A 15,808-nucleotide genomic window follows, 5' to 3' on the forward strand; every position below is an offset into this window, starting at 1 on the left:
CAGATACTGTCCAGTTCCTGTGTTTCCTCACCCGTTAAAGGTGTGCAGACTTAAGTTCTGCTGTAAGCCATGGCCTTGTGCGACATACCCAACTCCATATGTCCATTACACACAATTTCCTTCATCGCATTCACTTGGATAATGCTTGAGATGGAGCTGCATACAGTGACGACAGCAATTCCTGTTCGGTACCAGCATGAAACCAAGTGTCACTGACAAGGTATGACACTTGTCTCTGGTCCTGCCAGTTACGATCATTTTATGACCACTGTCCTTGTGCACATTACTTGGCTGTGAGTGGTCCATGATTCCATGTAGACATGTTGGCAGTCTGTACTGATACATTAACAAATAAGACAAATCCATTTATGATGTGGTTATGGATACAGCCAAAGATGATGTTTAGTTCCTTCCTGCAATTATTTCCTGTATCCAAGCCTACCTATATTATTAGCTAATTCCATACTACCAACTGATATGTACACACCACTATTCTGCCGTGACCTATGAGCAGTGGATATGTGGTATCAATTCTACACCTTCTACAGTACTTCAAAGTGACCAGCGTAATCCTTGAAGGGGATGACTAATATTTTGTCTGGTGAACTTAACATAGAGAGTCTCTAATCATAACCTGTTCTACTAAACACACATCTATCCTGTGCTTGGTCAACAAGTCTTCTAAACTTGAGCCACAGCCCTGCAAACTTCTGCTGTAAATGCCTGGAAGCATTACATATATATGAACTCACCCAGTGCTTTGGGCAACAAGTACACACACACGGATATGTTGTTGATGATGATCATTAGAAAATGAGTGAAACCCAAAGCTGGTACATAAACTATTACTATTAAATGGCACTGAAAGTGCTGTGTAAGTGCTCAATTGACATACAGATCACCACCATTAGTCGGTCACTGTCAAATTACCTCCCTTCGCTAGATGCTTTGAAGTTCTTTGGAATTTTATTCACAATGTTCATACCAAAATCGTATTCTTCTGTACTTCCATATTTGAAAAGCATTGTGTTCTTGTTTGAACCATTTACCTTTCACATTTCATTCTTGTACAAGGCTAAATTCCTTAAAAATACCTTCAAAAAGATTTCCTAACACATTTGTTTGTTTTACCAAATTTCTGTTCTTCAGAAGTGCTCTTCTTGCTATTGGCAATTTGCATTTTATATCCTTTCTACTACTGCCATTTAGCTGCTATTTGCTTCACTGTGTTGTTATGCATTATGTTAAATATATTTTCTTGTATTGGATTTTTCATACAAAAATCTGATGATGGGGCTATCTTCAAACGTAATGAAGTCATACATGAAAATTATATTGGCGACCAAGACAATTGTGTTAAAATTCAGTACTAGAAGTGGTTGGAGAATTCCTAATAGATTTCTTGTCTAAAGTGACAAATTGACTATTAACTATTTACTGAAGTTTTGTTCATTATTTGTAGTCTCCATGTTGCTGTAGACTGTAAAATGAAGAGGTCACTTTTAATTCTGTATTATGCACAAACTCTGAAATATCCTACATCAGTTACTTAGGGTCATGTAACCTAAATAAATGCAAATATAAAGATAACATTGCTGAAAATAATAATTAGAGTGTCAAATAGAAATCCAAATTTGTACAGGAAATTGTAAAGACTGAAAAAAGGAATAGATCTGAGCATCAGTAAGTCAAAAGAAAGTATAAAAACATGAATTTTGAAAAAATCTAAACAAATCACAGTAAATGATTAGGTTGATGTGCAGAACAGGGGCTGCACCAGTTGAGACACTTCACCCTTTGGCGTGTAGGTTGCAAATGTATCAGTTTCATTTATCTAGTGGGAGGACAATTTCAGGTAACCAATGAGACGTGAGAAAAGGGGTGATGTACTTTGAGCAGTGAAATTGCAATCATTCACTTGTTTTTTCATGGTTTTTGTTAAACATCTCCTGCCCAACTATGATATTGTTTTACTCCTTGTTTGTAATGAAGGTCATAGCAGATAGATTTTTAATGTAAGCTGAGGTCTAATATTATGATAAGCAGTTTGGCTTCATTTACTGAACAGTTCCAGTAATCATTCAGAAAATAGTCAGTGATCGCTAGTTATGTATGTCTCACACTACTTTGCATTATGCTTGCAGTTATATATCAAACACCAGAAATTTATTTTTACTCTTGGGGCAGTCATTTTGTTAACTTTTTTGTTTAGAACCATTTTTTTCTTTAAAATATACTATACATTATATACTGATGTCAGGATTCGTTCATTGCTTCCACACATTGCTATTACATGTCACATATCTGTAGCTCTCATAGTGCCCAATTACAATGAGCTGCTGACTCACAGCCTTGTGTTACTGTGCATCTCATGTGAGAGCAGCAACAAATCTCGTGTGGTAGCTTATTCCTTATATTTTCAACATCTAATTACACCAAAGACCATTTTTGAAGCAAGACCTGGTAAAGGCAGAAAATTTCATGCAATTTTTAAACACATATTTGTAAAACAAGTAAACATACAATATGGAACTGATAGAAATAAATAATTTACTTTTTAGTTCCTGTTTACATTTTTCTACTTACTCACAAATCGTGAAGACATAAGTAGCAACTCCATTCATCATACAGATTTTTGCCAATAATTATTTTGTAATTGTTTTTCATATTTCAGGCTTTGGCTTCCCATGTCAGAAAAGACTTGACTATTCTAGGGTTGCCTATGACATGAGGGTAGTCACAACAGGTGAAGTGTTAAAGGCAATTAAAAACATGAAATCTAAATTTCAGTAAGTGTAGATACTGGATCAGGTTAAAGTCAAACCATTAGTCAGAGATGCCTACAGTCACAAAGTTTAAAACTGTCAGCTTACATTATCTCCTCATTCATTTTTTAATGTGACAGAGACTAATGGACTCAAATGACTAGAGATTACGCAATAGTAGTTGAAATGGCTTTTGAACAGGAAGAATTACAGAAACAGGAATAATGGACTAAATTGTAGAAATAATTACAAACAAAATATACTAAGAGTCAATTTATAGTTCTTAAAAACTATTTATTTTGTCAGTCAATTATGAAATCATTACAGGCAGATTCAGACAATTGAAAATCCTGGATGGAATATGACAGTATGACAATTATGAGTCTGGCCTCAGCAGCAAGAGACTGTGGTAATATGTGTGAGAGTTGCATTTGTGTGAGTGAGTGTGTGCATGTTGTTTATTTCCAATGAAGGCCTTGATAGCCAGAAGCTTACTTTCTGACAGTCTTTTTGTTGCGCGTATCTGTGACTCAGCATCTCTGCTATCTGGTGAGTAGCAACTATCCTTTTCATAATATTCTTATAGGTAAATGCAAAGCATTGGTGAACCAATGATTAGGAAAAACATGACTCATATCATATTTACAAAACCCACACATTTTGTTGAACAATAATTTGTTTATTCTAGTTACAATATCAGACTGATGTTTTACGCAAATGATATTGGAGTACCACTAGGTAGTGTCCTACGTCTTTTACTACTGTTCATTCCTAGAATTGGCAGACAGACCTCAGACAGTGTGCATTATTTTAGAAATCCACTCATTTAGTACATTACATCGAAAAATAAGAAGTCATAACAATTATGGATGGAATGGCATAGTGCAGTATCAGAAAATGAGATACATGTAAAATCCAACTTGAAAAACAATTAAATGGAAGATATACAGTTTGATAGATGGAAGGTAATACTATACAATTTCAGGACCAGTAAGAGAAAAAAGGCACTTTGGGTATAAAACTTAATGAGTCCCAACCATACAGGTTGGTGATATTTTGCTCAACAGTCTTTACTGGGTCACGCAACAACAGCCTCCAAAGACACAGACTTCTAATATTGACAGTTTACAGTGCACTTAGAGGAAGGTTCATAGCATACATTTTGAGAGACTGTTAATAATACAATGCATGCAGCCAGAGCTGATGTCTGTAAAGACACTGCCCACAGACAGTCGTTAAGATTCCCCTGGAGCTCTCCCTGTTCTAATCCTGATCAGTGTTGTGTATTCCTGGATACAGGTGTGCAACCTGTGGCAAGTTTTTCAACTGGTGTTGGCAGCCATTTGCTAGATGGACACTGGGGTGTGGACAGAGAGCCACAATCCCTGTTCCGTCATCTGCAGCCATATTCAGGTCTCCCTCCACAGTCACATGACAGCACTTCACAACAATGGTATGGATGTTTGGGTGGGGTTGGGGGAGGGAGAAGGAGAAGGAGAGATGAATGAGGAATGTGGCGCCAAGCAAAGACTGGCATCATGTTACCTACAATTGATACTCATGATGGTGCCATAAGCTTAAGACAGTTGCTGACAGAGGCAGCCATGAATGGAAATTGTCGGCGAAGACACGCTCTTCCATACACTGACACTGCTGGAAAACTACTTACATCAGAGCGATTGTCAATGAAGACTGCAGCATCAACACAGCTCAGATCTGGCAGCACTTGTATTATTAGTCAAAACCGTATACAAAAGTTTCAAATTAAATTGCTATGTGACTGTTCTTCCATGCTAATCAAGTATGAATAATATTCTTGAACTCAGTGACAGAATAAATATCCATTGGTACCCTAGGGGATCTGGAATGCATCTAAGTTACGTCTTAGAGACTGAGATGTTTTTACTAAAGTTCACTAACATTTTGCGTATGGTGTAGTAACTGCTTGACCACCTCCTGAAGTAAATCTGGGCTTGCTATGATACGCAGAAACTTACCACTTTATCCTGAGTTCTTACATCTGAGAAAACATTTGACTCAGTTGCAACACCGTCTCTACTCACAGTCATTCAATCAAGCCATTGATTTGTAAATGTTAATATGCCAGAGAATATATACATTAATGGTCACATTTTACACAAGTCAATACAGAAATTTAAACAATGGAAAATCCAGTATGGAATAATGACTGTATAATGAAAAGGATAGACTGCTGCTCACCATATAGAGGAGATGCTGAGTTGCAGACAGGCACAACAAAAAGACTGCTAAACAAGTAAGCTTACAGCCGTAAGGTCTCCTTCTAAATTAGAAGACATACGTTTACATTCACACAAATGCAACTCACAAATACGACCACTGTCTCGGGCTGCTAAAGCCAAGACTGCAAAAGTGATAGGAGAAGCAGTCTGGGGCGAGGAGAGGGAGGGATATCAGCATAGGGATGGGGGATGTTAAAGTGCTGCTTGTGGGAGCATACAGGGATGATGTGAAGAGAGAGTAGGGCAGCTAGGTGCAGTTGGCTGATTAGATGGTTGGGGAGGGGGGGGGGGGGGCAGAAAAGGACAGAACTAAAAAGACTGCATATGAGTTGGAACATAACAGTGTGTAGTGATGGTGTGGGAACAGGGAATAGGATAGCTGGATGAAGAACAGTGACTAAGGAAGGCTAGGAGGGTTACTTGCCTCTGAAGGCATCACCTACAAACATATCCAGGATATGGCTGTGGCCAGCCATGTGACATAATCCTATGCCAAACTATTCATGGCCATCTAGAGGAATCCTTCCTAACCACCCAGAATCTCAATCCCCTCACCTTATTCAGATTCACTGATAACATCTTTGTGATCTGGGTTGAGAATGAAGACACTATCTACTTTCCTCTAGAACCTCAACACCTTCTCCCCCATTTGCTTTACCTGGTCATATTTTTTCTGGCATAACCACAAGCACCAGAATGAAGATGAAGAATGCAAGAGAAGAGAAGGCGGTGAAACGAAATTGGTTAATCGTGCACTAATTAGGACTGCACCATGATAGGAGCGGCCTCTACAAGAGGAGAATATAAGTGCCACTCCTGCCAGCCTCAGCCGCTCAGTATTTGGACAGGCCTAGCAGAGAATGCTACAATAGCAGTTATTAGTGGTCCACAAACTGTGTTTCAAACTTGCATGAACATTATATATAGCAAAGGACTCAGATTTATGTTGCATGTTATCCATCGCTCGCAACACCATTGTAAATTCCAAGTTAAGTATTATTTGTAATAAAAACTATTAATGTTATTTGCTTTAGTTGTTGTATAGCAGTCTAATCCCTTTAGGCACTCTATATGAGATGAGTGGGCATGATCTCACACTATACGACCCAATAAGCCACCTTCCTTGATGTTGATTTCTGCCTAAAACTTGGCTGCATTGGGACCTCCAACAATATCAAACCTACCAACTGGCACCAATACCTCCACTTCGACAGCTGCCACCCACTTCATACCAAGAAGTCCCTTCCATACAGCCTAGCCATCCATGCCATTGCATCTGTAGCAATGAGCCGCCTCTCTACATATATATCAAGGATCTCCCACAGCCCTTCACAGATTGTAATTATCCTTCAAACCATATACAGAAACAGATCTCATGTGCCTTATCTCCCTAGATACTCACCACCTCTCAAAGTCCCTTTGTCCAGTCACAGAGGAGCATTTCCCTCGTGACTCAGTACCACCCAGGACTGGAGTAACTGAATCATATTGTCCACCAGGGTTTCCACGGCCTCTCATCATGCTCTGAAATGAGGAATGTCCTACCCACTGTCCTTCCCATTCCTCCCACAGTGGTATTCCATCATCCACACCTACACAATATCCTCATCCATCTATACTCATTCCCTGCTCCTAACCCCTTGCCTCATGGCTCATTCCCATGTAATAGACCTACCTGCAAGATTTGTCCCATACATCCTCCCACCACTACCTAGTTCAGTCCGGTCAAAGGCTTCACATACCCCATAAAAGGCAGGGCTATCTGTGAAACCAGTCATGTGATCTACAAGCTAAGCTGCAACAACTGTGCTGGTTCTACCTGAGAATGACAACCAATGAGCTAATATAATTGTGTAGGCTTCCGCAGCCAGAGTCAGTCGACATAAAAGTTCCCTGGGTCAGTATTGCGTCATAATGTATTCTCCAGCAGCAGTAGTTTTATACGTTATGATGCAGTACCATACCCAGAAACTTTTATGGCAGTCAATAAGCTGTCTGTCCACATGAATGGCCAGGCAAACTGTGGCCAAGAAACAGCTGGACCACCCAGTTGCTGAGCTCGCTGCCCAACACTACATTCTTCATTTCAATGACTGTTTCAGAACCTGTCACATCTGGATCCTTCCTACCGACACCAGCTTTTCTGAACTGCAAAGGTGGGAACTCTCCTTGCAATATGTCCTACATTCCTGTAACCCTTCTGGTGCCAACCTTCAGTATCCATCGTCCTTCAATCTGTTCTGATGCCAGAATTACACAGCCTTCTTTTCCAATGCACCCACAATCTTTTTACTTCTCTTCTTTTTCCCTCCCCCTGTCCTCCATATAACCTCACGACTGCACCTAGTTGCTCTAACCTCTCCCCACCTCATCCCTATATACCCCCACAAGGAGCATTATACCATCCCCCACCTCTACCCTGTTATCTCTCCCTCTTTCTGCCTCAGCCTCCTCCTTATCCTCAATCCCCCATCAACATTGCTTCTTCCATGATGCCCTGTAGCTCAAAGTTTGGCTTTGGCAGCCAGAGACAGTGGTGATGTGTGTGAGAGTTGTGTTTACATGAATGTATATTTTCTAATTCAGAAAAAGGCATTTTAGCTGAAAGTTCACTTGTTTAGCAGTCTTTTTGTAAGTGTTTCATAGGAGAATTAAACTATAAAGATGTTTAGAACAACTGCAAAGTAAGTCATTATTTTATTATGAAGACACCATTCAGTTTCAATCTTTGTAGTGCCAGACAAGTATTTGTATGTCTCATATTTCGTGCAAAGACTTCATTAAATAAGGGAGAGGGTGAAACCGTGCCAAAACATGGAGTTATTCCTAATTATGTAAATCTGATAGCACATCATAAATTAGTTCTGATTTTAATTTTCTGCGCTTAAGAATAAAATTACATATTAAATGTAGAGTGAAAATAGTGTAATGCAAAATGGACATGAAAATATTTGTTTTGTGTTTTGATGAGTGTCATAGTTCTGTTGCATAATGTTTTGTTTTTTTAATTGCAATCAATTATAAAATTATCTGGTGATAAATGTGTCGAAAATTATATAATGTATTTAGGTTTAAATATTAAAATCTTATAAAAATAGTAAACGAATTGTGGCCATGTTTAGTAATTATTTGGAATAATGTAGCGTCATGTGACCCGACTCAGGACTGGGGATATGAGTGGGAAAAGGAGGTCTTTGTCCGTTTTCTGTTGTGGTGGTAAGTTCGGAGTGGCAAAGTGCCACGAGTGTAAGCATGGATGCCAGTGTATGTGAATAAACTGTGAAGGAACAACGCGAAAGTGTGTGGGTGCGAGACAATAAACCATGTGTGCGAATTGCACTGATTATTAATTATCCAGATCGAATTTATTGTGAACTTTAATATGCATGGCCACAAAGTTAGAAGCATTCTTTTCAACTAAGTTTCAATCTGAACTTGTATAGTGTACCTCATTTTGTGCAAGGTTGTGGTGTAAACAATTGTGTATTCAATTCACTGCTGTTCAAAGGTTAGCCGTTATGACTCAGTATTAAGGGCAAAAATGCAACCATTCACTACCAATCCCCTTTACAGATGAGCCATGTGAAAAATAGGTAGTGAGTGAGCCCGAGTACTGTTGCATCTGCACCTCTACAGTGTTGTGAGTTGCAATCTATCTTTGTAATTATAGACGTATGTTGCTCTAACTACATTATTAAAATAATTGCATGTGTGCTGTAATGTATTCCTATTAAAAAGGAATGGATGAACTGGAATGCTTGTAATTAATTGTTCCAAAAGCTAATTGTCCAGAAGTGGGATACATCACAGTGACCACAGCAGGACTACAATAAAAGAATATAATCATTTGATTATAAAAGTTCATTAATTTTGAAGCCTACTATTATATCAAAATGGCTTTTGGTATCATTTTTTTCTTTGTCAAGTGCCGAGTTGTTATTGGGAAGCAGAAAAGATTGGTGACAGCAGACTGTAATAACACCATAAAATGCAACAGAATAATGTGCATTACACAAAGAAAAGCTATAAATGGACTTCACGACATGAAATTTAGATTGCAAGGTTTGACTTATGAAAACTGCAAAGGTGAATGCAATGGGCTGCAAATGGAGCGCAATCAATGTCACCAGAGCAGTCCCTTCACAACATTATTAAAAACTGGAAAAGGAAAAATGGTTTTACATATTATTGGTAAAGAACAGGGGGCCATTTTATAATGAATAAAAACACAGGTCAGGTTAGTTACTTCTGTTGTTGTTATTATTATTAACTTGATTGACCACATTCTACTAGTTGAATCATTCCATGTTCACTTTCTCTTTGAAGATTTGACTACTTGCTTCTTGCACTCAGCCCAACAATTTTTCATTCATTCCGAACACAATTTTCTTAACTCGTCTGAAATCTCTACTGGTCTTCTGTGTGTCACTTCTGCTGAAAATTTATGATTCATAAGGAGAGCGTTAATTTTGCTTTTGTTCTCTGCATCAGTAATTTGCAGTCAGACTGCTTCAACATCCTGCTGAATACTCTCACCCACTGTCCTCCTGTCTTCTTTCCAAGACTTTTCATCACTAGTTTATTTTAAAATCCTGTTGTCAGGCAGTCATACAACATGAAAGAAATGAGATTCTTTTCTTCTTCATTGTGCTGGTGACTGGATCAATATCACAATAGACAGTTTCATTAGAGAGGATTCTCCAGACTCCATCAACCTGGTATTTTTTATTGATGCATGTTCTGATAATTCTTTGGTCAGTCTTGAGGAGTTGATCGGTACTTCTTTCATTTTAATTTGGAACAGAGTTTCACAAGCATGAGTTGCTTCTGGGAGAGTTACAGTTTTGTGATGTTGGATCTTAGTGTCTATTGACAGGCATTTCTTATTATACAGTTTGTTGACCAGATTAGAAATTGTGTTTTTTTTTTCATTTTGTTGGTTCTGTTTATCCATGTTGCGTTCTCTCCCAAATTGTGCAAAATAATTTCTCCAAGATATTTAAATTGTAGAACTATATTAATTCCTTGATAATTTATGAATATTTTATCTATGCAAAGAGGTTTCATGGGCATGATTTCAGTTTTCTCAAAGGATATTTGTAATCGTATTTTTGAAGCTATTTTCTGGAGACTTGTGATCTGGGCACAAACTTCTTCCATATCAAGGGATAAGAGAGCTAAATCGTCAGCAAACCCAAGGCAATTTGCTCTTGTTGCTGGTTTTCCTCCAATAGCTGAATGAGTGTTACCAGTTTGGGATGGAGGCCATATGATCTAAGGATTTTTAGAAGTGTGGGTCTATGAACACTATCACATGCTTTTTTTAAATCTATTAATGAGATGAATAACTTTGTTTCTATACTTGTAATACTCCATTATTAGTTTCAGGCAAAGAATTTGGTCTGAGCAGCTTCTGTATGATTGAAATCCTCCTTGATATTCTCCAAGTTGTGGTTCCAGAATGTTTTTGATCCTATTGTAAATTATGCAGGAGAAAATAATACTTCTATAATACATGCAAATTATAAAAATGGGTGTACTTATATGTGTATGTATGTTCCACATCTCCTTGTAAACCTCTGGACCGATTTCAACCAAACTTAGTACAAATGTCACTTACTGTCTCGAAAGAATCACTGTGAAGGTAAGAGCCACCCAACTATCGAAGGATGGGGTGAGGTCAAACAGCAATGTAACCCATGACCCATAATGTAGTCATATAGTATTTGAGAATGAGAGCACATACTTGCAGCGAACTTTATAAATAATTTCACACTTTTGTGAAACTTTTTCTTGCTGCAAATACCACAAAATGATGAAAGGAAAGAAGTTGACTGCTTACTACATTTTCACTGTTCATACAGTAAAACTGCCACATGAAATTTTAATTTATTACTTCTTTATTACTAACTGTGGTTATAACACATTCTGCAAACAGTATTCACATATACAGGGTGCCCCACATAAAACCAGTATCGGTACATCTCACATGCCAGTGAATCGTCTCTGATCGAATTGCTTATGAAGTAGCAGTACTGCATCAGAGGTTGGATACATAGCATTTTATCGGAAAGTTGAGTCCAGCTGTTCATTTCATTAGAAGAGCGAAATGATATTGTGGAGTGTTACGTAAAGACAGGCTCCATCAAGGAATGTAAAGAAATGTTCCAAGTGAAGTATATCGATAGGAAGCACCCCATGACCATCACTATTCAAGATATGTGCAAGAAATGGATGGCTGTAGGATCTGTTCAGAATGTGCAGAGAAATTGGTGATTAACAGTGAGGACCCCTGAAACTATAAACAGAATTTGCAAGGGCATTATGAAAAATAATCACAAGATGGTAAGGATGTTATTGTAGCACGTTGATGTATCTCGTATATCATGTCATCATGTACTAAAAGATATGCAATTAAAAGCTTGATGTGTGAGTGTGGTGCAACAGTTGAAATCTGAGGATCATTATTTTAGGTGGCTGATAACTTCAATTGCTACTGGTTACTTGGACCCCTTGCTCTACATCATGTTAGGATGAGACCTGGTTTCATTTGTCAGGTTATGTAAACTCCCGGAATTGCAGATGCTAGTTGCAGGAAACCCACATGAAGAACCTTCTCACTCAGAGAAGACAGGTGTTTGGTGTGCATGGCCTGGCAAGCGCTTTATTGGCCCTAATTTTTCAATTACACCTTGAACAGCACCAGATATGTAGAGCTGTTTGACTCTTTCTGTGCACAATTAACAGATGCAGAGAAGCTGAATCCAGTATTCCAACAAGATGGAGCACCGACCCACACATCCAATCAAAGTATGGCCCACAACACTAATGTGTTCCCTGAAAACAGACTTGTCAGTGGAGGCCTCTGGCCTCCAAGATCCCTGGACTTCACATTGTGATTTTTATTTGGCGCACACTAAAAAGCAAAGTGTGTGCTGACAATCCTCACACAATAGATGATCTTAAACTGAACATTACTACAGAAATTAACATCACTCCTGCAGAATTACAGTGTGTTGCTGGTAATGTCATCATATGAAGTCAGTGATGCCTGGGTGCCTATGTTCACCACTTCCAGCATCACTTATAAACAGGTAACTACATGTTTTTTGACATTGCTATTATCTATTCTTCTTTTAGATAGTTTATTGTTACTTGGATCTCGGGTGTGAGGCGCACAATTTCTATGCGGGATACCCCATACCACTGAATGCACCAGAAAAATTGCATGAATGTACGGCACATAGTTCAGGAGATATGACATCAAATACTGAAGTGTGTGAAAAACTGCCACATTATAAATGACATTTTAATTTATTACTACTTTGCTACTAATTCTATTCACAACCACAACAAATTCTGCAGACAGTGGGCACATATACCACACCATATACCTGGAAAATTATATCACAGTACAGCACACAGCCCACAAGACACATCATGAACACTGCACTGTGTCAAAATGAAACTGTAGAGTGACATTTGCTAGAGATACAGGTGAAATATGTGTATAAACATGTTAAATATACATGAAATATATTTGACATGTGCATATGTGGGTAAATCCACAGGTAAAAAACTCATCTAAACTCCTGTAATGATTTAAGTCAAATTTGGGACACATATTAGTTACAACATGGAAGGAAATACTACACAGGGAAGAACCACCAGCTTCCTACTGGGGTGAGTGATGGAGAGATCAGGGAGGACGAGGAGATGGGCAGACAGCAAGGGGGAAGGAGGAGATGAGCACAGACAAGAGGAGAAGGAGATGGACAGTGATAGGGGAGGGTAAATCGACAGAGATAGAGGAGGAGATGGAATGGAAAGTGGAGGAGATGGACAGAGACAGGGGAAAGGGGAAGGAAGAGATGAGACAGGCACAGAGAAGGGGAGGAGGAGATGAGATGGACAGAGGGGAAGGAGCAGATTGACAGAGAGAGGCGGTGGAGGAGAGGGAGGAACATGGAAAGAGAGAGGGGATGCTGGAGACAGGCAGGGGGAGACCGAGTGTGGGGGAGGGGGAGATGGACTAATAGATGATTGGAATAAATACATACCTGTGCAACAGTGGGTATTTAGCTAGTTAACGATCAAATTAGAGAGAGAAGGAATATGGTACTTATACATTCTGCAAGACATGAGACAAGAGTGTGACAAGGACAAGGCTATCGTCCTTACTTTGTTTTAAAACAGCAGATAAATGAAATTCAGACAAAGATACATTTAGTACAATGACATGAGTTAAGTGCAACCTGAGAATGATTAGCTAACTAACATTATGAGGTACACTGATTTATTACAGTGACCCTTGAATGGCTAAGACAACTTTGTTAATAATGTTGGAAGAGCCATTCAATTACACTACTCAGTGGGTCTCTTAACGTAAAATTGGTATGTAGTAGTAATTACATACTAACATTCAGTTCAGGTGTGAAATTACTTTTCGAGAAGTATTTGGGATGTTTTGTGAATAGAATTAGAAAAGTTATCCAGACAATGCAATATTCTTACCATGACACTAGTTTAAATGGATAATCATTACATATTGTTTAGCATTCTATTAGTAAAACATAAGGTGTCTTGACGTATTGTGAATGACTGGAATTTTAATTTCTTAGGACTAATTAGATAAACATTTGCTCCTTATTTACATTCACTTTACAATTAAAGATGTTAAGGATGAAGCAATATGGTATACTTTACAGATTGATAGATAAGTAGACATAAAAAATAAAAAAATTAAAAAAAACTCAATGTATTTGGCTTCAGTAGTTTTGGAGTTCTTGCAATACATTTTCCTTATTACAAATAATTTGAAACTGTTCCTGTAGACAACATTTTGCCAAGGTGGTATTTTATACAAAATGATTACTATAAAAGAAAAGTTTTGTTTCTGTTTCATGAACAATGCACAGTAGAGTTTATCAGAAGCTGCGCTATAGGACTGGTGGGATGTTGCAGTAGCAAACAGTTTATATGATTTGTCATCTATACAGATGTTTATCTGTTAAACTATTCCTATAGACAACATATTACCAGTATGGTATTGTAAACAAAATACATAGTCTCTAAGCTACTAAAGTTTGTGATGGACTCGAGGATGTGGTTCAGGCAATATTGTTGGCTGTGGCAGGACCCATCTTAATGATCAGATACTTAACAGGAATGTCATCAGCTGGAACAGTAGACAGGAGTATCAGCTCTTTTCTCCTAGCACCTTAAGATTGCCTCAGGCTGTTCAGCTTTATCAGACCACATAACAAAGTTATAGAATGGAATTACTTCTACATAGAATATGACCTATACAGTTTACACTGATTGAAATTCTTGCAAAGACACAAGTAATTTTTTTTTACACAAATGTAAAGAAGAAAACGTATCATTTATAAAGTGTCACTCACTGTCCGATTCGTAGTGTCTAAGCTACTAAAGTTTGTGATGAATGACCTCACAGAGTCAAAATCACTTTTCTAATTAGTGTCCACAACTCACACATTTCTAGTGTCTCTGTATAGCAAGACTTATTGTTTTCAAACACACAATTCAATTCAATAGTGATGGTGCACCAAGCATTTGGAGTGACCATCAGGACCAGTGTCCCATCTCACAGACAGTTGGAAAACACCAGAAGCTCACTGACTCTCGTGCGCCTAAACTATTTGGTCTTTAGTGTGAGTGTTTGTGAAGTGTGTGATCGGGTGTCACATCTCACACTTGGAAAACATCACCGTCACTCTGCACTGCATCAGGAGTGGGTAGTCTTTCATTGAGATCATTTCTAGTACGTGCAAACTAAGCTGTGCGTGGCTCGTGTTCCCATCATCATGTATTTTACACCCCGATTTTAAATAAATTTAAATTACTACTGTCACAGAGTTGCTGCTTTGGCTGACTGTGAGGGGTGTTAGCAGCGCGTATCGATACATCCCCTCTTGTAGTACCTTTGCTCGACTGCTATTAGTTCCCTGTCATTGTCTGTCGTGAGGCAGTTCAGGTTGCGAGTTCAGGTCTGTCAGTCAGTTGGAATGCGTCTGGAGCGCAGTCTGGACCTGCCAGTCGGGGAGTTGCAATGCGGCACTAGTGCAGTCGGGTTGGAGCAGTGAGGTCTGCGTCAATGTGGCTTGCCCAACCATTGCTTCCACGCATCACTTGAGCCAGCCCATGGTTTTGGTGGATCGTCAGTCGGGTGTCCTAGCGGACGATGTGTTTTGGCTCGCCAATTGTTCATGAGTCATCTGTGTGTGTGTGTGTGTGTGTGTGTGTGTGTGTGTGTGTGTGTGTGTGGGCGCGCGCGCGTATTGGCTCCCGTCTTGTCTTCATGCATGCTTAGTTATCATATAGGTCTTCATGCAAGTATTTGTCAGGTTGTGTGTGTAGTTGGTGTTATTTCCGCTGATGACTATTTTAGATCTTATCGGTCAGTTGCTACGGACCAGGGAAGTTATCTCCATGCAGTGCAATTGGCCGGGTCCGCTGGCGGTTCCTGCGCAGTGTCTGAGTGTGTGAGGAGCTGTCTGATTGATACGAGCTTCGTGGTTCACCGACCCGGGACGTCAAAGTTGAGTAGTGGTTTCTCCTACCCAAGCCACATCCATTCCTGTAGTGGTGGTTCATTTTGGTGGTTCACTGTTGGGGAGGTTTTCCTGTGAGCAACACTGAGTGTTTCTATTGTTGAAATTTAGCTGCCATGTGGTGCAATTAACTATATTGGTTGACTACAATTCAAGTGCACCCTCGGGAATTTTCTGCCTTGTGGTCGTTAGTGCTCTGTTTACCTGC

General features: G+C 39.0%; 1 protein-coding gene across 1 annotated transcript in view; it reads left to right on the top strand.

Moving 5' to 3' along the window:
- The window catches only part of LOC126282351 (uncharacterized), a 123,043-nt gene that overhangs the window by 42,422 nt on the left and 64,813 nt on the right, over positions 1-15,808 (top strand). The window lies entirely within an intron of this gene.

The sequence above is a fragment of the Schistocerca gregaria genome, chromosome 7 (assembly GCF_023897955.1).
Source record: "Schistocerca gregaria isolate iqSchGreg1 chromosome 7, iqSchGreg1.2, whole genome shotgun sequence".
NCBI classification, from domain to species: domain Eukaryota; kingdom Metazoa; phylum Arthropoda; class Insecta; order Orthoptera; family Acrididae; genus Schistocerca; species Schistocerca gregaria.